General features: G+C 37.2%; 1 long non-coding RNA gene across 1 annotated transcript in view; it reads left to right on the top strand.

The window, feature by feature from the left end:
• The window catches only part of LOC115483186, a 57,324-nt gene that overhangs the window by 21,485 nt on the left and 11,819 nt on the right, over positions 1–24,020 (top strand). Inside the window, exon 2 of the long non-coding RNA XR_003944272.1 lies at positions 16,856–16,882. This is a non-coding gene — a long non-coding RNA (uncharacterized LOC115483186). The remainder of the gene's footprint in view (positions 1–16,855; positions 16,883–24,020) is intronic.

The raw sequence follows: 24,020 nt of genomic DNA, 5'->3' as shown, positions 1-24,020 counted from the left end.
ACGTATTCATGCTGTTGCAAACGCCATCAATTTGATAACTGGCACCCGCTGCCAGGGCCGACAAGCTGGAGCCATGAATCTGACAGGCATTGGGCAAACGCCCTTTGAGTTGAGCCTGCTGCTCAAAATTTGACAGAAGCTGGCCGTATTGACAGCTAATAGCGGCTGGGTCGGGCTGGGCTGCCAGAAGTCGGTCTGGCCAATTATTAACATAAGCCCAAATGAAGATGACGTTGACATCGAGCCGGGTGACAAAGTTTTAATGATACTGTTAAGGTTCCGCTACGGCTCACGACTTGCACGGGCGGCAATTAATCACAGTCTACCCTAGCCGCCGCCCTGCCCCCCCAGTTTGAGTGTCACTTAGTTTTTATGGCCAAGACGGTCAGCAGGAGCAGCGCGTCAAACAGCTCACGTTCAATTGTTTTATGCCAGTTGCGGTGCTTCGTTGTACTTGTTCGAGTGCCTGCCCCAGACCCTCTTCAGTCGCTTTATGATGTCCTTGTTGATTGCTGCTGCTGTTTCTGTTGCTTGAGCCATTCTGAGTGCCGTGAAACTTTTGTGAGCCTTGGCGAACGTCAATTTGGCTCCAAAAACTGGAAGCGCACAAATTGTGTGGGGGTGTACGCTGAGGCTTTTAATGGCCATTTGAGGCAGTTTATGCAGCTGCAACGTCTCGCTCTCAGTCTGTGTGTGTGTGCGAAGATGGTCAAGTTGTTTGTTGCTATTATTAAATTAGTTGCGGGCGATTTGCGGTAATTAGAGTGAAGTTTTATGGTCCTTTGAACTTGCTATGGCTGCCAGGCCAGACACCGTCTGCCTTTGACTATCTGCATATTTTATAAGCTCTGGCCATGTTATATAAATATTAATTTCAAGCAAATTTACTTGCACATATTGCCCAGCTACACAGGCGGCCTATGTATAGTATATAAATTTGCAATAATGTAAGCGACCAAGGTATGTACTTAAGACTTGAGAATTTATACAACACGCTCAAGTAGCTAGCACAACTTTGATAATTAAAACCGAAAACATTTGATATCGTGGCTTAATTAATAGCTCATGATTAAGCTTAAAGATCAGTAGAGTTTAAAGCAGTGGTGGAGTAGCTTATGGCTAGGCATATTTTATTGTTTCTGGCTTTATTTTGAAGCTACATGCATGAAATTATATTAGAAATATATTAAAATATATTGCCTATATAGGCAATGCTTTAAGTATAAGATTAAATTTTGAATATATCTCTTAGTCATATCAGATGTTCTTCTCGCATAGTTACTCGAGTATTTTCGTGTGAGCAAACTTTCCGTGTCAACTTCAATGCTCATCATACCAATCTACATCTAAATATTAGTTTTAGCTTCAAGAGACTTAACTCATTTTTCAATTTTACAACCTTAACGAATTGCCTACAAACTGAACCTCTACTGACAACAGACTGCAGTATGAGCATTGACAACATAGCGAGAATTTTTAAAATTATGCCACAATCAGCAGTCATATCATAACTCAGATTCAAATGGCATACTTCATTAAATATATAAAAAATTAAATCCTAGCGATAACTAAGGCAGCTGCTGAAACATAGCCACCTCAAATAGTATCACTCTTGCTTGGTCAGGCTCTACATTGACAAGCAATCAATAGTTCTTTCAAGTTTCTATTGCTAATCGATGTTAAAAGATACTTCAAGTCTTTCACGTATACATATTTCATTGGCATAGTTAAGAGTTGAGCTCAGACAGGAGCGCTTATCTCGGCTATGGCTGCCGTTCATCTTCATAAACTGTGAGCTGTCTCGCTATCTGTCCGTGCGTGTTGCTGAATCTTAACCGAAGTATCATCATTTATTTATGCTCTCGTATAGCTGACACACACCTTGGCAATGTACGAGCGAGCGATGAGCAGCAGAAAGAGACGCAGACTGACAGCGACGACAACACCTGGAAAGGATCTGATGTTGCTGCTGTCTTTGCTGCTGCTGATGCATTTGTGCGGTTGCCGTGTTAATAACACGTCAACAGCAGAGCATATCAAGCATACGCCATGTTGTGTACGCAAGGCATGTTACACAATGTTACCCTTGAACGCTGAGCCCAAAGGGGAGCTAGTTTCACTGGCTCAGTGGCTGTGCACTAAACGCAGCTGGCAATGAGCCATCGGCACACGCAGCCTTGCAAATTGCAATTAATTAATTGAAGTACTTAAGCGCCTCACTGCAACGTAGCACGCCACACCATTAATAGCACCTTTGCAGCTTTGGCAGCCACTGCAGCCCAGCTACGTTGCCGCAAACTCCGATTTCAAATGGGTGTCACGTGTCTCTCTTGACACCGTCTCAATGTCTCAATGCCTCAATGTCTGACAAAATCCACTCAGCTGCCTTATTGATGCTTTGCCTTACCTTCTGCGGCAGCTATTAGGGCTGCACGACTTCCATTTACAGCCGCACAGCATGCTGCATGTGCTTCCTAGTCTTGTTCCACATTACTCCACAGTTTCCTTACAAATTTTCTGTTGCGTTCGGTATGTCATGCAGACGAAAGGGCTGCAAATAATTGGCATATTCATTTTATCTTTTCAAGCGTCCAATTATTATTGTCAGTATGGTTAATCAAGCAGCGAGTATGTCTTCACACGCGTGAAGCTTCACATATTACAATGAATTTTATTGCATTCATCATACCCTTTATGGATGCGGCTGAGGGAAGAGGGATGCTTGGACTTTTTTAAAAATACATTCACTTATTTATTCAATAAGCTGAAAGTAGGTTAAATTTTCATTAACGGACTATATGATCTATAGATTGGAATGATATTAAGATATCAATCATATCTCTCAGAGAAGCTTTGCACTATGAGGAAATCTTTTATGTGGAAAACTTTCTCTTCAGCATCTCAAAAGTGGGGGAAAGATATGAGACAACCTCTCAGGCAAAACCTTGACTCTTTGGTAATTGCTTAAGCTTTAATGTGAGAGAGAAATAAATACATCTGTTATGTGGATGACTTACGCTTTGACAATTGATTCATCTCTGATATGAGAGAGATATGAAACAATCTCTCATATGGAAGACTAACTCTTTGCCAATTGCTTCATCTCTGATACAAGAGATAGACATAAGACAACTTACCATGCAGAGGCTTTAATCTTTGGCAATTGCCTCGTTTCTGCTGCCAGGGATAATCTGTACAGGGCATCAATCAATCAATCCATCAATCAGTATCTGCAACTCATTACCCTTACTCTCGCAAATTAAATGAAAAGCATAATTCGAAAAAAAGAAAACGCTTAAATCATGAAATGCGAGACGAATTGCAGCTGTCAGCCTACTTTGCACACATTAACATACAAATTTCATCGAAGAATTTCATTACGTCTCCTGCTTATTAATTTGGATTGATACGGAAATGAAATCTCAATTTAAATACATGCAAGCATATGTCCAATCAGATACAATCAAAAAACGGAGACCCTCAAAAACAATATTTATTGTAATTTGTTTGCAGCCGCACGCTGATAAAAATAAATTGCATGAAAATAAAAAACCAAACATGAAAAAGAAATGTAAAGCAACACAGCAAAGCAACAGCAACAGCAATGATGTTTAAAAGTGTGTTCACATTTAATATTCATTGAAAATATATACATATATATATCTGTATTTGGCAACAACAATAATCATGAGGTAGGCATATAGGCAATAACAACAACAGCAACAACAGCAAGCTCCAACGAGCTACATTAAAAGGATATATAAACACATGCATACATATTTGCCTACATGAAATGACGAGGGTTGCCCAAGACATTACTCAGACAACTCTTGACTCTAATACTGTTAAATGTTCTACAGTCTATATCTATCTTGAATATGGACTTACGATTCAAAAGAGTTTACTGAAGGCACGATTGGGATCAACCATGCAGTTCACATTAAGTGTAAGAATTTAGCCATCATTTTAGTAAATTTTAAAAATTATTTTTTAACACTCAGCAAGCCTAACATTACTCAAAACGAAATGGCATACTTCAATAATTATACTAAAAATTAAATCATATTGATAACTCAAGCAGCTGCTGCAATATAGTCACCTCAAATAGTATCATTCTTGCTTGGTCAGCTCCCACATTGACAAGCAATCAATAGTTCTTTCAAGTTTCTATTGCTAATCGATGTTAAAAGATACTTCAAGTCTTTCACGTATACATATTTCATTTGAATAGTGAAAGAATGTTTCAGCAACTAATTATTATTCATAGTTTAGTTATCGAGAATAATATACTTTCTACCGCAACGTAACCATGATTAATATCCCTACTGAATGCTTACAAATTGAAAACTTTTCAAGCACCGCTCGCAGCCAAATCCAAACAATTCGAAATGGCAAACACGTCGAAAAGGGCAAAAGGTTGGCAGAACGTGAAAGTGTTGGTTAAAGCGGGATCAACTTAATTCCCAATGTAATGTGATTCGAACAAAACATTTCGCCGCGCAGCCAGCACAAAAGCAGGACAGCTACAGTTCATATAAATGAGTATTTGCTTATTTCATCTGAGCGCTGCCGTCTGATTGGGATAAATTGTGATTTACAAAGGGGCAAAAACAAAAAAAAAAACAAAAAACGGTGACAAGATAATTCACATGTAACTCGAAGACAGTGAAAATTCAAATTACATTGTAAAATTGATTGCGCTGCACAGGTGAAGCTTAAAGTGCGACTGCCAAAGAAATTTTATTTCAGCCAGAAGAGTGAGAGAAAACATTTAGTGGAACAATAACGCACAAAGCTAGAAATATAGAGAAATTATGATTTCTTTTTTGTTTTTGCTTTCGCCCTTTTCATATTTCTTTAGATGCCATAAAGATAATAAATATGTGTGGCACATGACTCGCTTAATTTAGCAACTGAAATTCTTGGCACTCAGCATGATATTTAATATGGCAAGTAAAGCATTTGATTAAATGCCCATTTGAAGCACATGCTTACATGTATATATGCATACATATATATTCAGAATATATATACAACATGCATATATCAGACATAATGAATTCAATTAATTTACTCTTGCCAAACACTCGAAGCATGCTTTTTATGCTACGACCTTGTCTCGGCATCATTATGATGACTGATTATTGTTGTCAGCACACACATGTGTGTGTGTGTGTGTGTGCGACTCTGTCTTAGATTCACTTTTGCTCTCCACTGCTCTGCCTGACGTCTGCCTTTGCTTTGTTTGGCTCACGTTCCTGCGGTTTTATTAATGCGTGCTAAATGTGCCGTCAAAGACGTCGTCTGTCTGTATATACAGAATATTAGACTCGAATAGGGTTTCACATTCATAATAAACCCACTTGTGCAACGACTTTGCCTCATTTTTATGAACATCATCATCATTCTGATGAACATGAACACGCCACCTAACATATATATATATGTATATATATAACTAATATGTATTCAAGTTCTGAACAAACAATGGACCTGGCCAAGGCCAGCTCTCTTCAAACTACTATATATTGGTTTATTTCGAGCGCCAGCAAATTTACATCAGATTTTACACAACTATATATATATATATATATATATATTTGATAGCTCCTAAACTGTAATGTTTAATTAGTTGGAATTTTGTTGTTAGTTTTTGCATAGTTTATTTCTGTAAATGTTTCGCGCCCCAAGCTTTCAGCTTATTCAGTTTATGCAATTTTATAAAATGTTCCATCCGAAATTGTTGTCTCGCTGTAAATTTACGCAAATTTATGCAATTAAAAGTTTATTTTTATATTACCAGCTGGTGCGCTGGCTGGTTTTGTTGGCAACTGATGTATGTAAGCCATGTTGCGGCTAATTGGCACATTAATTTGCTAGTACGCATCAACTAGGAGACTTTTAGAAAATATTATTTTAAGCTGTCAATTTGAATTGACTGATCGATTTTGCTGAGTTGAAATAGCTGGAAAGCCAACATTGTTGTAGAGGCTAAAAGTTGTAGTAAATTGTTGAAGCTACACTTTTTCCAGAAGTTTTAACTATGTTAAATTCTCAATCTATGCCAAGGTCGGCTACAAATTACTTGGACTAAGAGAGTTTAGATATTTAAGAAAGGCAGCGAGAATCTGCTCAGGCGAATTGACACACATATATAAGGATAAGGAAGCGGTATTCTAGTTACGAATTTCTAGTTACATTTACTTCTTTCAAGTGAAACAGATATTTATGCAAAAGATTAGTCTATTTATAATTTTTATTATTTTTGCCAATCTGTGAGAAGTTATTTGTGCTGAAAAAGCAGACACTAAGCGTTCCATTCAGTTGATCTACTTCAAAGCTGAAGTATACCCTAGGATGAACAAAAGTAAACTCTAGTTTGAGTCCAATAAATCGCATATTAATTTGTAAATCAGTTCATGAGAAGTTGAGCAATCGACCGAGCCGAAGTCAAAGAATTATAATTTTATGAATTGTTAGCCGAATTATGTTTGGCATGCGATATTTTTGCCATGTTGGCTTTTGGCAGCGAGCAGGAGACGTGAACATAATGCGTCTATTTGCCACTTAATGAATTTTTCAATAGCTGGCCATAAGTTGGCCATAGCTACGTGTGTGACAGGCAAATGGCAAACCTGTGTTCTCTGCTCAGCCAGCCCTCTCTCTCTCTCTTTGAGTCAAGCTCTTGTTGGAGCTGCCAACTTGGCAACTTTGTGCAAGTGGCAAATAAAGTAATGCAGCGCAACTTCTTAGTTTCTGCAACTTTTTGCATAGTTCGTGTTGAGCAAAAACGAGTGAGAAAGAAAGCAAAATAAAAACAAAAGATGGTAAACAAAACCCGTTGACTGTCGCAGTGCAAAAATTTCCGGCTTCGGGCTGTGCCAAGTTAAATGTAATTGTAATTTTTAATTTTAAGTGCTTGCCAAAAACAAAAAGACAACAACAAAAACGAAAAAAGAAAAAGAAGAAGAAGAACAAATGGGTGTATGCAAAAGTATTTTGTGCCAGCAATGCAAATGTTAATTGCGCAACACATAACTCATATACTAGCAGCAAAGAGCAGAAAGGAAGTTGCAGTTGGGCGAGAAGATAGTCGAGGGACAGCATGAAGTATGCTGCATTGAGGAGGGACCTGGGGCCTGGGGCAGCTTAAACCTCTTTAATGAGTTCTGTGCCATCATAATTGGTTTTGCTGCAAAGCAAACGACAGCTACAAAATGTTGCCAGCTGCTGGTTTTGCTGCTGCATAAAGCATGCCAGTAAATGGGCTGTTCCATAAATCGCTTTCTCCACCAAATCGCTAGAGAAGATCGCTTGCACTTAAATTCATTTTTTTGCTTAAGGAATTTTCTTTATTATTTTTTGCATGTAATGTTAGTTATTCAGCACTCTAAGTACTAAATAAAATATTTTTTAAATTAATGAAACATAAAATTAAGAAAAAAATTTAAGTTAATATTATTAATAAATAACACAAATTTCTGGACAAATTCTATAAACAATTTTTAAAATAATGGAAATTATTTTTTTAAACTAAAAATCTTGGTAAAATGTCTTCAAGACTTCAATAATAATTTAATAATATAAATTTATTATATAAATATATATATAATAAAAAAGCTATATCTTATGAAAATTTCCAACTCATTTTTCTCTCTTAGTTAACTATTTTATTTATTAATTGACTTTTAAAATGATGTCCAAAGTTTTTCATGTTGTAGGTGTTAAATATTCTTAAATTATTATAATTAATTTATTTTTATTAATTTTTTTTTAAATATAATTCATATTTTCATTTAAATTACTTTTTTTTTCAATATATTTCTAAAATTTTTATATAAAATTTGCAGTTCTAAAAATTTTTATATACATTTTTATTTGTGTAATTATAAGAAAAATGCTACAATAAAAATAAATTAAATATTATGTGAAAATTGTTTATTTTTTCAAAATTAAATTTGAAATTTTAAGAATTTTTTACTGTATTTATTTAGTAACTAATAGCATTCTAAACAATTATTAAATTAATATAAATTTCCACTCATTGGCTGCTGCGTAGCCCTCGATACTTGTGCAGCTGAAATGGTTTAAAATTTATTTGAGTTTTGTTAGGGGAACACTTGGCCCCAAAGCTCTTCATGCTCTGAGCAGGTTTCAATTGCCGGCAATCGACAGCAAAAACTGACCCTAGCGTGTGTATGTGCAGTGATCCCTGTGTGTGTGTGTGTGTGTGTGTGGTTAGTGTGGACTCGCGTGTGTTTTTGTGTCGTGCTGCGGCCCTTTGTGCGTTACTTATGTGCGGTATTGTGCCTGATAAATGCGACGCGTTTGCTAGCCGTTTGTGCTTGCAGCCTGCAGCCTGCAGCCTGGAGGACAATGCATTAATTTGGTCCAGTTGCCGGCGCTGCTCCATTGTCCATTGTCCTCAACAGTCCTTTTGGCGCCACGCGCAAGAATTGCAATTGTTTTGCTATGCCAGCACATCGATGATATGCTCATGACTTTCTGAGTGTTATCTTCGCCCAGGCAGGAACTTTGCCCCATTGGCAATTCGTGCTGCAGTTATTGCCAGTTGTTGCTTCGTTTAACTTCCACTCAGTTGCCTCACACGGCGAAATAGTGCGATTTTAATCAGCGTGAACTCGTTGATACACTCCTGCTCCTTGCTCTGCTCCTACCAAAGCTGAGCTTGATTATCGCTGGCACTGAGTGCTAACACATGGCTTCTATCTGTGTAGCTGTGGGCTATCAATTTTGTGTTTATTTAACGCTCATAATCAAGTTTTGATCAACTCTCGCCATGTGGCGTTCAGTTTCAATGAAGCAAGCTAAGAGTTAATGAAAATTATGTTGTTCATAAAATTCATTTAAAAACCAAAAGTAACCAAGAGCAAAAAACTGATTCTCGCATTGCAGGTTATTTTAATATTAATATAATTTTTTAGATTCAGGAAAATTACTGTAATAAAAACTGAGTTCATGAGTCCATAGTTATCAGATAAAATTGTGCATATTCTACAGATACGCACAGTGAAATACGAGTATAAATAACTCAAAGTCAGCGAGCAGCATCTCAATTTTCACGTTTTAATAAAAGTTTTTTAACAGTTTTTGCCTTGTCCAATACTTAGTTAACAATGCTTTTAATTGGTAACAGTTTTTCACACGAATACTTTCCGGTTGCTGCTGATTTTCTGCTGCAATTTTTAACAATACTTGAAGAATTTTTCAATTGCAATTGCTTCGTTTATTTTATTTGATCTGATAAACTTACAAATGAAATTTTCCTTTTCCTTTTGTATCTACATCATTATTAAATTGCTTTAAAATAAAGGGTGATCTTTTTTAGAGCTACACAAATTTAAATCATAATAAAACAAGGAACTGAATTTTATATATCAATTAAATGTACGATGCTGTGCAGCAAATTTTATGACATTAATATTTAACAATGAATTTGGTTATGCAGCCGCCAAGCCTGGCTGAAAATGAAATTAAATTTAAATCAAACATGGGCTTCATCGTTTTCTACTTCATAAAATTGACGAACTGCGCGATAATTTTTATAAACAGACTCCGTAGTTTGATAAAAAAAATTCAACAATTTGCAGGCATCACTCCAGTAAATTTTTATACACAATAAAATGTCAAGTTAAAGTCAACAAAAGGCAATCAAAACTTTTAAAATATATTATTAAACAAAGCAGTGCTTGCAATACAAAACTCTGCACCTCTAAAAAAACACCCTTTATATATTATTTGCTTTTAAATATTCTATGAAAACTTACAAAAAGCTGTCGGCCTAGCTTGCTATCACAATTCAAGTCATGAAATATGACTCAAATAGTTAAACGGTTCGTTTAATATTTCAACAATTTACAACACATGACCTGGCAGCCACTCATAACTCTATCGAAATTGATAAAGCCACAACAAAATTCACAAATTTCACTGTAAGGCTTCGATCAATCTAGGCGTAGTTCATGAACTCTAGTATTTACTGCGGCAAGTGTAGGTTATTAATTTTCATTTGACATATAATTTCAACAAATCATGGGCCACAATAAACAAATCACAGCTGGGGCGCGTGGGCGGCAGTCCAGTTCAAAAAAGTTGCCAAAAACAATTCGTGTTGAATTTTGTGAATGTTTACAGCGGCATGACCTCTTTGTGACCATGTAGCATTTGGTAGCTGACGGCTGACGGCAGTTGGCAGTTGGTTCAGTTGGTTCAGTTGCTGCAAATTGCAGTCGCATATTTTTGGTTAGATAATTATGGGCTGACCAGCGGCTGCCGGATGCGGTTGCCAAACTGCGTTGCTTTGGTTGCCTTCAAAAATTATTCCTCACTGTCGAAAATTCAATAAACACCAACTATATGTGCGTGGGGTGTGTGGGTGTATGTGGGTGTGTGTGTGGTGCCCTGTTGGCCTCTGCGTGCACGAATATCCTGCCAGAGCGGCAGCTTGGTCAATTTTTCTGGCTAATGATTTGGTTTCCGCCAGAGTTTCACTCGCTCTCTCCATGTGTAGACATAGCACTATGTGGTTAGGTGTGTGTTAAATTTATGGCCTGCCAAGTGGTTGATTGTGAATGCCAATGGGCAACGACTGCCGCTGAATTGTGAATGCGAATGTGGTCACGCCGTAATGCTTATGAGCTGACAGCCATAGTGGCAATGGCAATGGCAATGGCAATGGCAACGGCAATTGAATGGTGAGCAAATGTGTAGCAGCAGCATAAATTAGCAAAGCACAGAGATTTCATCGCTTGTGCCACGAAAATAAAACTGAAGTAGCCCAAGAACTGGATGATAATTAACAGTTGGCAAACGTCTAATTCACAACGACGACAGTTCAAATGGTTCGAGGCTATTGAACTAGATGGGCATAATTATAATAACAACTGACAGCGAAATTGATGAACAAACTGACACGCAGCTTGTTGTGGCGCCATCTGGCGGCACAATAACAAATTACACATTGAATTGCTCTGCTCAGCTTTTGCTTTTAGTTCGATACTTTTCAGCTAGATTCCCATGCATTGTTTGCATCTATGACAGACTACCTTAGTATACCAATCAAATTAATTAATTTCACTAAACTATTTTTCAGGCATTTAATTGAATATAGTGCGCTGCATGGCTGCACGAAACCAACAGGTTTCTATGCTAATGACTTCCATTCCCGGACGCTGGCTTCCATGCAAATATTTGGTCATTTGTGTGATGATTGGATAGTTTGACATATACCAAAGTCTGCTGTAAAATACCAACTAATGATCAATTCCATTAAATCCCCAAACTAATTTCACCAAAGCGCAACGCACAAATCCTTGCGCCCAACTAGCCACAGACACAAGTGTCTCACTCTGTGTGTGTGTGTGTGTGTGTGTGTGAGCCCCTATTGGCAAAGTTGGCAATGACTGTTGAGTATTTAGCAAGTGTTGGCTTACATGGACTGCAATGTGCACAGTCGATTGAATCGATTAAAAGTTGATAAAGTCAACGTTACAAAATGGGACAGCCTGACGATATAAGTCGAAATGTCTGCTTGTAGAGAGTGACTAGCAAATGCCCTTTAGAAGTTAGTTAGTGTATAGCTGCAGTCGCAAAATGATTGTGCTTAAATTTATGTTTCAAACTGAAGAAAACGTGGCTTACAAAATAATGTATGCAGGAGCCATGTAGATCAGGTCGTGCTCGGCTGTTTTTGTATTCAAATATCTGAGTTCGTGAAACTCTGTGAGCAGCAAGCTTGAAAATTAATATGTGGCTATCCATACAGCAACGTAGCTAAAGATATCTTATTCTATTCATATACATATGTCAACTTTAGTTATTATTCAAACGTCAGCATTTGATCAACATTGAGCGACAGCAGACAACAGCAACAGAAGAGCCCAAAAGCTAGAAATTTGAGCCTTAAAACTTAAGTTAACTTAAAATTTCAAGCCAACACTCCTTGTTTAAGCATCTAGATTTGTAATAGATATTATGCAATAACTGAGATACTTAACTCCTTTAGCTGCATCTCTTAGCTGCCTTGAATACTGCTGAGGCTGTCATAAGGGGCCACATGTGGTAAATATGTGTAAATATATGTGGATAATAAGTACGACCATTCCAAAGACTTCAAGTAGTTGTAAGATTCTCATATTGGGTTGTTAAGACTAGACTTTTAAGTGAATAAATGAGCTCGAGATGGATTCTTGAGAGATGTTTTGCTAGAACTCACTAGCAGTATGTATTTAATGTGAAGAGCTCGACTAACTCAGTCTTATATATAAGTTAAGTGTGATTAATCAACTATGACAACGGCCATAGGCTGTTGTTTAAGGCTCATAAACAGCCAGACACTTGTCTCTCTGGACAGCTAAGGCGAAATGCGACGATTATAGGATGCGCCAGCTTAGCACATTAGATCAGCTAGGTATATATAGCTGATAACTTATATATACTCTAAGAATTTTGAACTAGAATGCCTCAATATAAAGTTGGCTTGCTTAAAATATCGCTTAAACAAACACACATTTTTGCTTCTGATGTTTGCTCAATTTAAAGGCAATGAAAACAGAACTTACTTCAGCTTAAAGGCAACTGAAACTTCTTGTGCTACTCCTTGCTGCTATCGCAGTTCGAGTTATATGTGCCAAACCTTAAGCTTTCACTTTCCTCATTTTTCCTCATTTCTACAGACAACATCTCTGACAGCTAGACTCGACAGTTCCACTCCATTTAAGTCTATTATTTATAGAGGCAACAATTTGTAATTGTTTTCAAATGGAACTTCATTTATTTTCTATTAAATGCACATTTAATATTTGAGCCAACTCTTAACAGTTGGCAATTGTAAGCCGTGACCAAGTTTATTTGAAAGGTAACGCCAGCAAGTTGTGCCCAATATTGTGAGCACGCTTTATTGGCCAATTTGCGAAAATGGCAGCGACTGTTGCACTCGTTGTCGATATTGCAAACTTTACTCGCAATATAAAGTTCCGGTGCACATGACCGACAGTTCGCATAGAGTTAACGGCAAAAAAGAAAGAATTTCTAGCAGAAATTGTATTGTAAGAAAAGAAAAAGTTAACAAGAATAAATTGAATAAAAAGATTGTTTATTATAAATTGAATTTTTATATACGGGTTTCGCTGAAACAGGAGATGAGAACGAAAGCAAGCAGAATGAAGTTAATTAAAATAACTAAAAATGAAATTCATTTGATTTTACTTTTAGTTTAAAGAAATTGAAATTGAAATTCAATTGAATTTTGCTCTCAAGTCAAATGTTATTAGATCAACATGCCTCGCACATCCAGTTAAGAGCGCGCCACAACTGTTAAGCATAATCCTCAGAAGCTCTAAAGTTAAACTTAATTTGATTTGCTAGCCATGGCGCAATAACAATTGTGGCTACAGGCCACATTCGATAAAATGTAATCGAATGCATAATGTCAATTTTGATTTAACAACTAGAAAATCTAATGAAATTCAAGACAGACACACACAGAGAAGAACAAGAAGAAGAAGTAATTGGCAAGCAATAAAAAAATGCTGAAGAGAACTGAAAGATAGAAAGAAGTGTGAAGCAGTCGATGTAACTGTCACGCACACACACACAGAGAGAGAGAGAGAGAGAGAGAGAGAGAGACTCTTGTGTGCTGTGCGCAATCTATTTGCACTAAGTGTTCGTTAGAAAATGTTTGCATAGCAGCACTCAACGTCATTCAAAACACATGTAAAGCAGCTCGAAGTGCGCTGCTTGAGCGGAGCCACTGTGCCCACTCTGACTCCGACTCCGACACCGACTCAGTGTGTAAAGAAAATCAAAGAAAATCAATAAAGGCAAATTGTCGTAGGAAAACAGAAATGTGCATCATTTTCACTTTATGCAAATTGCAAAAGTTGTGATGAAGTCGAGTCTGAAGATGCAGAGGCAGCTACCCAAACATTGAGTGCTATATGAATGAATGCCCATGCGAGTGCTCAGTAAATGTGTCCCATTTCTGTAAATGTGTGTCGGTGTGTGTGTGTGTGTGTGTGTGTGTGTGTGCGTGTTTGCCATGTGTAAATGCATGGCTGACAAAAGGCATTTGCATATTTAATGTTATTACGTTATTTTGCATGCCACACACAAAAATTTATGATTGCATATGCCCTGCCCTGCTCTGGCCTGCCCTGCCCTGCCCTGGCCAGGCATTACGAATGCGCACATTCCCTTATACATATATATATATATTTTCACACACACAAAATTTTACAATAATTCCGTTACAACTTTTTAGGCGCTGCTCCGTCAGTGTTTCACACGCTACCACTTTATCGTCGTCGTCGCCATTCACCATAAATAATAAAATTATTTTGCTGTCAGTTTGAATTCTGCACCGCCCACAGCCACGCCCAGCTGGCAAGGCAAATATTGAAAAATGCACTGCATACAAAAAAACAAAAAAAACTGCCATTAAAAGCTCATTTCAGCTTCTCCATTGCAACCGACGTCGACTGCGGGCAGTCTCTCGGCCTTAGTCTCAGTCTCTCTGCACACACAACTTGAAGAAATCGCAGCGCATTTGCGGTCTACGCAAAGTCCTTGAGAAATTATAAATGCGACAGAGTCGAGTGTGCCTGACAACAACAAGCGCTGCTTCAGCTGAATGATTTATTTCCATATTGAAATCAACAATTCACAAAAATGAGAAATAAAAATCAACTGAGCAATGAGTCGAGTCGAGTCAATAAAAGAAGCACAAGTGCAAAATAATTCTGATATAAATATGCATTTATTACGCTGTTATTATTGCTATGGCTGTCATTGGGAAACTGAGCTCTGTGTGAGCAGCTACAGCCATACCAGGTGAACAAGAAGCTCTAATTTTTTTTTTTCACTTTAGAGAAGTGAAATATATATAGAGAAGAGAAATATAATAAAATTCTTCTTCACTTTTCATTATCTTAAAACTTCTGGAGTAACCTCTCATATTAGATTTGGCATGTGAACAAGTTAAAAAGTTAAACCTTCTATAAAAGAGTTTGATCTGACTTGTAGAAGTGTTAGGAATTTGTTAACTCTATGCTTACACTTGTTAAAAAATAAACGAAGAAACTAGCTTGCATTAAAGTCGACTCACACAGGATATCAGTTAAGAATTTATAAGTGTATATATTTAGGTAGTTATCTTGATACTTATATTCAGATTTATTATTAATTTGTATATATATTTTATTACTTAAAATTTGATGGAAACTTTAAATTATTCACAAATATTTTAGAGTAGTCCCTTGAAGTGCCTCACAGTCTCATAATATTAATGATTTTTTTGGCCGTGAATTTGGGTCATAGCTGGCCAACTGAGTCTGTCTCTATTCTCTGTATTGATATAGGCTTTTCAATATTTTTATTTTAGTTTGAGCTTTATTGAAATATCAAATTCAAAAGCACAAAAACTCGTTTTTATAGCATCAAACAGACAAAGCAGATAGAATAAGTAGTCTAAAGAATTTAAGCTTTTAAAATAAATACAATAGATGATAGGCAGATCGAAGTATAAGAATTAAAAAATATATAAATTTGGTTAGCTTTAAGACTTTGAGACTATGCAACGACTTTGCAGCACCTGCAAAATTCATTTATGATTTATTATGTTTCATATAAATGTAATATAAATATATAAAGATAGAAACATTGGCCAGTGTTCAGCTTCATTGAATATTCGACTGACAAAGCTTATGCAGCACAAAAATGGATATTAAAGCTTTCAGCCTCTCAGCAAGCTCTCAAATCCTGTTAAAGCACAAAATTTCAATTTGAGAAAATTAATAATAATGCTGTTAGCATCATGTAGCCTTAAATCCCAGGGTGTGCGAGCTAAAACCACAAATGCCCAAATGGCCAGTGCACAGATTGGCTGGCCGAATGGCTGGCTAGCTGGCTGGCTGACTGTTTGGCCAAAAAAGGGCAAACAATGAAATGGCCAGAAGGCAGCAAGTGTGACTTTAGTCACTTGCAATTGCCGGAAACCAGAGGGCAAAAGCCTTGCTTGCTATGTAGCTCTATTGTATTGAAAGCGATGCGGAAGTGTTGAACACACACACAAACACACACACACACACACGCACACATATGGGCCGACAATCATGGCAACCGCAAATCATCATAGATATTTCGAAAATTTCATTACAATGTTTTTGTTGCTTTCGGTTGCCCTAGGTAGATAAGCTGAATGTTATCTACAATGCTGAATGTTGTCAATGAATGGTTAGATGAGGTGTGCTCACCGTACGTGTGTGTGTGTAAGCTTGCACTCACACAGCTACAGCTACGCAGTTAATGATGGCTCAGGCAGTGTTTGCCTGGCAGTCAGCAGTCAACTTATATGGGCGAAGCTGCGACTGGCTTAACTCTGGCAGGCGTGTTGTTATTTTGCTACTTCTTCTTCGTCTCTCTTTTTTTACTCTGTTCGTGCCACATTGCGCTCATTGTTGTTGTTGTCGCTGTCGTTGTCGTCTATTGTCTCATTGTCTGTGCGAGCATGTATGATTTTTTATTATAAATAAGCTTCTAGGCATGTGTCGTCCGCCTGTACATGCCAACCAAACTACAGCCGTAATCTGAAATGGCAAGCAACAGCAACAGCAGCAGCAGCAGCAGCAACAACAAAAGCAACAATAAAGTCAGACAATCATGTTGCGCTGACATTCTCGACATGTTTTTGCTGCGATTAAACTTTAAGATTTGCAGAGAACATTCAACGCAATTACAAGCATAAAACATGACTGCAAACACGCCTTTACATTGATCACATTTAGTTTATATATTTTATACACTTTTATAATAATTGAAATTGTCTTCTCTATTGCAGACTTGGCTCAACGAAGCAGCTGTCAAGGTATGTTAGTTAAGATAAGTTTGTTGTCTTTGATTGCGTCTAATATCGGTTTTTTTTTTAAAGTAACACAAGTTTAAATTATAATAAAATATTTATATATATTTTTAATATAATTGAAATGTATTTTATTAAATTAAACATTTTATGACATCAATGTTTCAATATGATTTCGGCTGTTGAACTTTCATTTTCATAATTATGACAATCATTGCCATAAGCGGGCTTGAAGCGACATGCGCCAATAACAACGATAGACCATAAAGCACACCTAACAGTTATTTTCTGTGGATGTTTAATGTTTCGACAAAAGCTTATCGTTTATCCTCACACCAAATGCAACAATTCGACTTAAGCAAAAAAACTTATTTATCATTATGTTATACTGCACGATAAGTTTGACAAACTGAATTTTGACACAATATTTTAACAATTTTCTAGCAATGCACTAAGCAAAGCCTATTCATGCTGAAATGTCAAGCTAAACTCAATAAAAATCAGCTATCAAGATTTAAATAACTTGTCAATCAAATTAGCTCTGCTAACTCAAAGTTGTGCGGCTCTAAAAAACACACCCTTTACAATAAATTATTATTTGTTAGACTCGCTTGCATAATCAAGACACAAGTTTTGACATCTTGAAATCAATGTTTGTTTAAATTTATATCAACTGTTAATCGGCTGCTAAACAATTATATATATTATAAAAATAATTCCAGCAATAAATGAATTGATTTTATATACGAAATGTCTGCCTGCTTCTGAATCTGCTGCCATCTACCAATATTAAATCTTTCTTTATCGAGTTTTTTTCTTGCTTTTAACAGCCAGCCTCAGTCGGAGCTTAGCTAAATATTAATTGCAAATTAAAATTATCCAATAGATACAGAAATCAATATATGCTGAGAGCCTGCAGGCTTTCAATTCCAATTAAACTCAATTCAGGCAAACGTAGAATAGGCCCTACCTTAATGTAACCAAATCCAGTCAATTTAATCAAGTCTAAACACACCCAGGCCCAGGCACACACTCAGTTGCAGTTTACAGCAATCATCTGCTCACATGTTCTATGGAAAGCAATTTTGACTTGGCTTATACAATTTGAAAAGCAACATTTCGACTCTCCCTCAATTTGTATACTAAATCGAAACCGAAACCCACAACAAGCGCAGGATAAAATAAAAAAAAACCCCGACAAAGAATAAGTAAGAAATGCTGAGAATGCTCGGTGCCTGCGGCTATTTGTCGGCTGTGCAATGCAACACTTTGCTCAATCCCAGGTTTAAATGAATAATGGCAAATGCCCGCAGTCAATGTATATGCCAGCCACATATAACCGACGCAGTGTGGCTGAGAGCGAAGCGTGCGCTGGCAGGAAGACTCAATGTAAGGCAGCGTCTGGCTGTGGCAGAGTCTGAGGTTGTGTCAATTCTATCAGTTGATTGCCATTATGTTGTTAAGGTGAAAAGCGCAGTGGCCTTGTTATTGTTGCTAGCATATAGCAAGTGACAGCGAGAGAGCACAATCAATTGCATCTTGTTACATCTTCTGTTGAGTGGAAAATGAGTTTACACTTAGGTAAATCATTGCGTTTTTGCATTGACAAATCAAATTTGCTGCCTGGCAACGATTGGCGAAATACCAAAGCTCATATAATTGCAAACTTGTCACGTAACACATTGCGTATACGCAACGTTGCAGCATTGCGTATACGCAACGTGCAACGGATGCATAGCCAATACCCATGAAATTTGCGGAAGAAAAAGTATCTCAAATCATCAATCGATTGAAGGCGATATAAACCATATCAGCATCTGCAGTCTTAAGCGATTTGTAGCAAAGCAAAGCTGAGCAAATATTTTGTTGAGACTTCAGAGCGCATCTGAGCGTCGAGCATGCTCGCCTAGCTCACGCTGCCTTGTTGTGGCCTGCTGGTGTCTGTTGCTGACCCTTGTGACGTGGCAAAAACAAAATTTGATTTTAAATTGGCAGGTCTCTGTGCCCGACACACGCACACCCAATTTGCTGGCTAATTTAATATGCAAGCGACAAAAAGGCCATGAATTCAAGTAGACGCATGTCATAAGGCATGGTTCGACGTAATTGGATTTGAAAGTTATTGTCTAAGGTTTCTTTACTTTTACTCCAAATTTCGCCAATTTGAAATATCGAAAAAGTTTCGCACTGAGTTTGTTTCGCTTGGCACTTTTTGTGCCGTTGACAAGGGGTTAAGATTAGTTTTATAAGAATATTGTATGGCTGATGCTGCTCGCATGCATGTTAACTCATGGCTGACCAAGCGTGCTAAAACTAAAACTTTCAAATGACTTTTGCCCACTGCGACGCAGACATTTCTATTTGCACTTGACTTTTATTCGGGCTGTTGTTCATTTCTGCTGGGCTGAGAGCAACAACTTTGCACCAGCCTCAAGTTTAGTTTAATTAAAAATAATAAAAAAATGTCAGCTGTGCTTCTGCTTCTTCTCCTTAGTTTTTTTTTTTTTTGTGGCAAGTTTTGCATGCATTTTGCAACTTGTCGACAAAACTATTTCAATTTATGTAACATTGCAGCGCTTGACTTGAACTTCTTGCTAACGCGCCTCAAAGCAATTTATTTGTATTAGAATTTGTATTAGAAACTAGTTTTTATCAACTATTATATTCATAACTCTATTTGCACTTGCCAATTATGAAGTTTATTTTGTCTCTGATTCAAATAAACTTTTCGCATTCTTCTTTTGTGCATGTTTAAGGCACACAGCCAATTAAATATAATGTTTATTTAACCTATTTTAAAGCATTGTTTACTTAAGTGCAACAAGAGTCGAATAGGAGTATGTGCATTATGAATACCCTATAATCTTAATAGACTATAGACTTAACTAGACTAAAGATAAGAGCAATAGGCAATGAAATTGCAATGAAACTAAAGTAGTTTCTGTTTTAATTTCAATAACATATAAGAGCATTTGCTCAGCAATGAAATGGCCAACGTAGCTGGACAGGCTGAGCTTCAAAGTCCTATAATTTTTGCCTCGGTTTACTCTGCTCGCTTTGCCCATTAATAATGGAACTGAGCATTCGCTCGTTTATAATAAAATCAACAAGACAATGCAAGAAATAAATTTCTATAACTCAAAGTGTATAAAAACCAAGAAATTTAACTCAAGATTACACTGAAAACTCTATAAACTGAACAGTCTAAGTTCAACTGCATTAGGCGCTCTCTCTCTCTCTCTCTCCTTTCCATACATAATTCCGTCTAGAAATGTAGAAATTTTCAAATTTTCTTCAAGCTCCTTCCCTTTAAACACACAACCACACACAATCAGTAGAAATCAAAACGATTCTTTCCAAACTAATTACACATCCCATTAAATATATATTAAAGTGTTTAAAAAGTTATCAGCAGCCCAAAACTGGTGCATATTTCATGTATTCAAAAAAAGAAAAAATAAAGCTGAAAGCTAATTTCGTACAGCAACATTTCAGCACAGAGAGAGAGAGAAAAACTTGGCTTGTTTCATGCGTGGCACAACTTGTCATCTGCAGAAAATGACTTGAGCTACACACACAGCAAAAAAAATAAAAAAATAAAAACAAAATCAAAATAAACAACAACAAAAAATATACAAAACGCCAACGTGACGACGTACTTTTTTGGCCCAAAAGTTTACGAACTTTTATGTGCCTGAAGCACACCCACACACAGACACCCACACACCCACTCACATATGCAGCTGCATGCTTGTACAAGTGTATGTGTGTATGTGTGTGTGTGCGTGTGCTTGTAGCACAACACTCTGAGCGCAACCCGCTATTGCTCTAACCTGTCTGCCTTTCATTACGCACTTTCTACTTACCTGTTATAACAGGTGTACATAACTTTTTAGACTCGACAAAGTGATACATTTTACTCTATTGATTAACTGTCATTAGCAGCAATCTTCTTATTGAAAATATGTTTTTAGAAATACTGCCTAATGGCGTTTTTAGTTTTTTTTTTCTCAAAATAAGCTTGAGAAGTCTATCTGTGCCAATACAGTGATTATACAATGTTAGTTTTTCAGAGTAATTGAAAGAATTTATTGAAAATAAATGAGCTTAAGAATCGGGTTCTTTATATCAACTATCAGCTTTATTTAAAGCAAATCACACAAGTTTAAGTTTGGAACTCTGTGTTGATTGATTATAAATAAAAAGTAAAATTTTTTTTAAATACATTTTTACTGAGCATTTGAAATTGAGCTTCATTAAAAATAAAATTTTATTCGCGCCGAAATTTGTTAATTATTTTCAACTCCAGTTTATATTCATTTTCGTGAGCCATGTTACAAAATCCAACGCCACTTGAAGCTGCCACAGGTAATGCGCCTTAAGTAGCTTCTACTGGACATCTATGATCAAGTTGCAAAAGCTGCAACATCAACTTGAAAAAAGTATTAATATTAACATTGATATCAGATGACGCTATGCCAGTTCGCTTAAAGAAAACATTTTATATTAAATGAAACAACTGAAATTCATTCGAAAGAAACTCTTTCTCCTAATTTTTTTTTCTTAATAAAATTAGCTGGTTTCATTGCCGAAACCCAGAAACCCCAGAGCTTGTTGGCATGCTCAAGCTTAGTCTTAAGCATGAGTGGAATTAAAGCAGATCAAACAGCAACAGCAAATGAAATAAGCTAAATGATAATGTATCAAAGCTTAACTTAAATCTTCTGCCACAGGATTGCCCTTTAAGCAACCAACTAACGATTTCTGTGCATATAAAAATATATCTAAAATATATATAATAATATATCTATGCATACATCACATCTGATGTATACACTTCAATTTGAAATAATTACCAGAAGCCACAACTTCAAATATTCCAACAGCTGAGGAGCATCAACTATTCAGATAAAAATGCCAAAACTGGAGTTTCGCATGAGTATCTTGTGACTCTAACGACTCGCTACGTGTAATTATGCATTAACAACTAAGCACAGTGTTGTAAAATGCGCAAAGTGCATAGTTCTACTTTGCCCTGAAGTATGAAAGTTATTTCTGTGTTGCTTGCAACTTTTTTGCATAATATTTATTTGCCACGAACTATATTTTTTTTTGCAGCCGCACTATTTCCGGATGCCAGCAAGAAGCCAGCTACAAAAGAGCTGTCATTTTTGTTTATATGAGCGCAGTGAGAGACAGTGTGGGGAGAGGGGGAGGGCGTGGGCGAGGGAGCACACTTGGCTGTAATGAAAATGTGTGCAGCGCCGGCATAAGTTGCAAGTTTTTAGCAAAGCTGTCCGATGTCCGCTGTTATCTATTGCATGTGTGCTCTGAACCTGCCACCTTCCGATGTAATTCAAAACAGTTTGTTGCCAGTTTGATAATTATATATATTTATATATGTGTGTGTGTGTGTGTGTGGGAATGTCTGTTATCAGCTGTTTCCTGTTGTTAAGTTTTGTTGGCTAAAAACTTTGTGGGAAAAAGAGCATGAGGCACGAAGTCAATGCTAGATTTAATGCCACATTACACAAAATGTTGCATGAAAATCAAAAGCAATTCAATTTCAAAAATAATACAGAGAGAGAAAGAGCTAGAGAGCCACCCACATAACGCTTATTGCCCGCACTGAGTGCTTTGCATTTGACTATTGCAACAATTGCGAGTGATAATAAAAATCAAATGTTATTGAAGGGCCCAGCCGAGGACAAGCGAGATATGCAAAGCATGTGGCATTGCAATGCTGGCTGCCAGCATGCCACATGCAGCACAGGCAGCACAGGCAACTGGCAGCCGCCAGCTGTAAAAAGTCAATGTGCCACACTGCGCTGCATTACTCAAGTAGGTAAAATCTTCTCGAGCTGTGCATGAAAATGCCAAATGGTCTAGCGGGCAACTGGCAACTGGCAGACCGAACAAAGCAAGCACAGCAATACGCCCGACTGGAAAATACCCTGTTAATAGTTGAGCAACTGCAGTCCGTCTCTCTGCATCATTCCAGCTCAACAGTCGAGCTGAGCAACTTTTTGCATTTCATAAAGCGTATACAAAGCTTTCAGCTTTTTATTCGGGCAACATCTTCTAGTTTTGCTGGCTTGCTGCGGCTCTATTGTTGTTAATCGGCTGCAAAAAGCAATGTACTCAAGTGGCAAAAGTTCAGGCAGCCAACTGGAAATGCAAACAGATTCAGTTTCTGATTCAGAATGTGGTTTTCGTTCCCACTGAGTGGAATTACAATTCTGTTCTAACTGTCTAACAGGTTCAAAAACAGGGCTTAACTGCAGCAACAACAAAAGCAGCTGACATATTGAAGCAATGCAGTCAGAGTATGGATGAAGCTCGACTTAATTTACAAAATATGAATACGAAGCAGAGCCAGCTTAAAGCAAAGCTTGTTTCTGCTCCCTCAACTTGGCCAATTCATTAGTTGCCATGCGATTCATGCTGCTTCATCTCTTGAATTATGAGACATATTTTTATTAAAGAAAATTTAAGTCAATTATTCAGAAAAGCTGGCCAATCGATAAAGTCGTAGCAACCACGCGGCGTATACTTAACATGCATTGATGTTAGCCGAAGCGAAAAGATATGTATCTTTTATGCTAGCGAAAGTCAATGGTCATCGATATCAAAGCAGAACTCACCTTTATGGAAACTGAAACAAAGTTCAAGAAGTGTGTGGATTGTTGTTTGAAGTTGATTTCAATGAATTCCAAATGTGAGTTCTTAGAACTTGGTCAATGCCCTTCAAGTGTTGTTGTTGCCTGTGAAATAAATGAATGAAATGCTATTAGGACCTGTCGTAAGTTAGCAGTTTATTGGCTGCTTACCCCAGTTGCCCCAGTGCAGGCATTGCCCTGGCTGCCAAAGTGCAGCCAAATATTTTGCCATAGTTAATTGAAAATGCACTTGAGCTGCTCTCAGCGCCCAGCAGCCAGCGCCCAGTGCCTTGTTCGTCTCGACTCGAGCATTTCTAATGAGCACTTAACAATTACGTATTTCACCTTCTGCTCAACGAATTTCATTGCAATTCTCTGCTCGCTCTATTTTTGCTTTTCTCTCTTTCTCGTTCTTTTTACATTTTTCTATTATTGTAGACAAAAGTTCATCAGACACACAGAGCTTTGCTCCAGTTTAATCAAAG

Source organism: Drosophila hydei, unplaced genomic scaffold (genome assembly GCF_003285905.1).
Source record: "Drosophila hydei strain 15085-1641.00,03,60 unplaced genomic scaffold, DhydRS2 tig00008114-arrow-pilon, whole genome shotgun sequence".
In the NCBI taxonomy this organism is placed as follows: domain Eukaryota; kingdom Metazoa; phylum Arthropoda; class Insecta; order Diptera; family Drosophilidae; genus Drosophila; species Drosophila hydei.
This window is presented reverse-complemented; position numbering and strand designations above follow the sequence as displayed.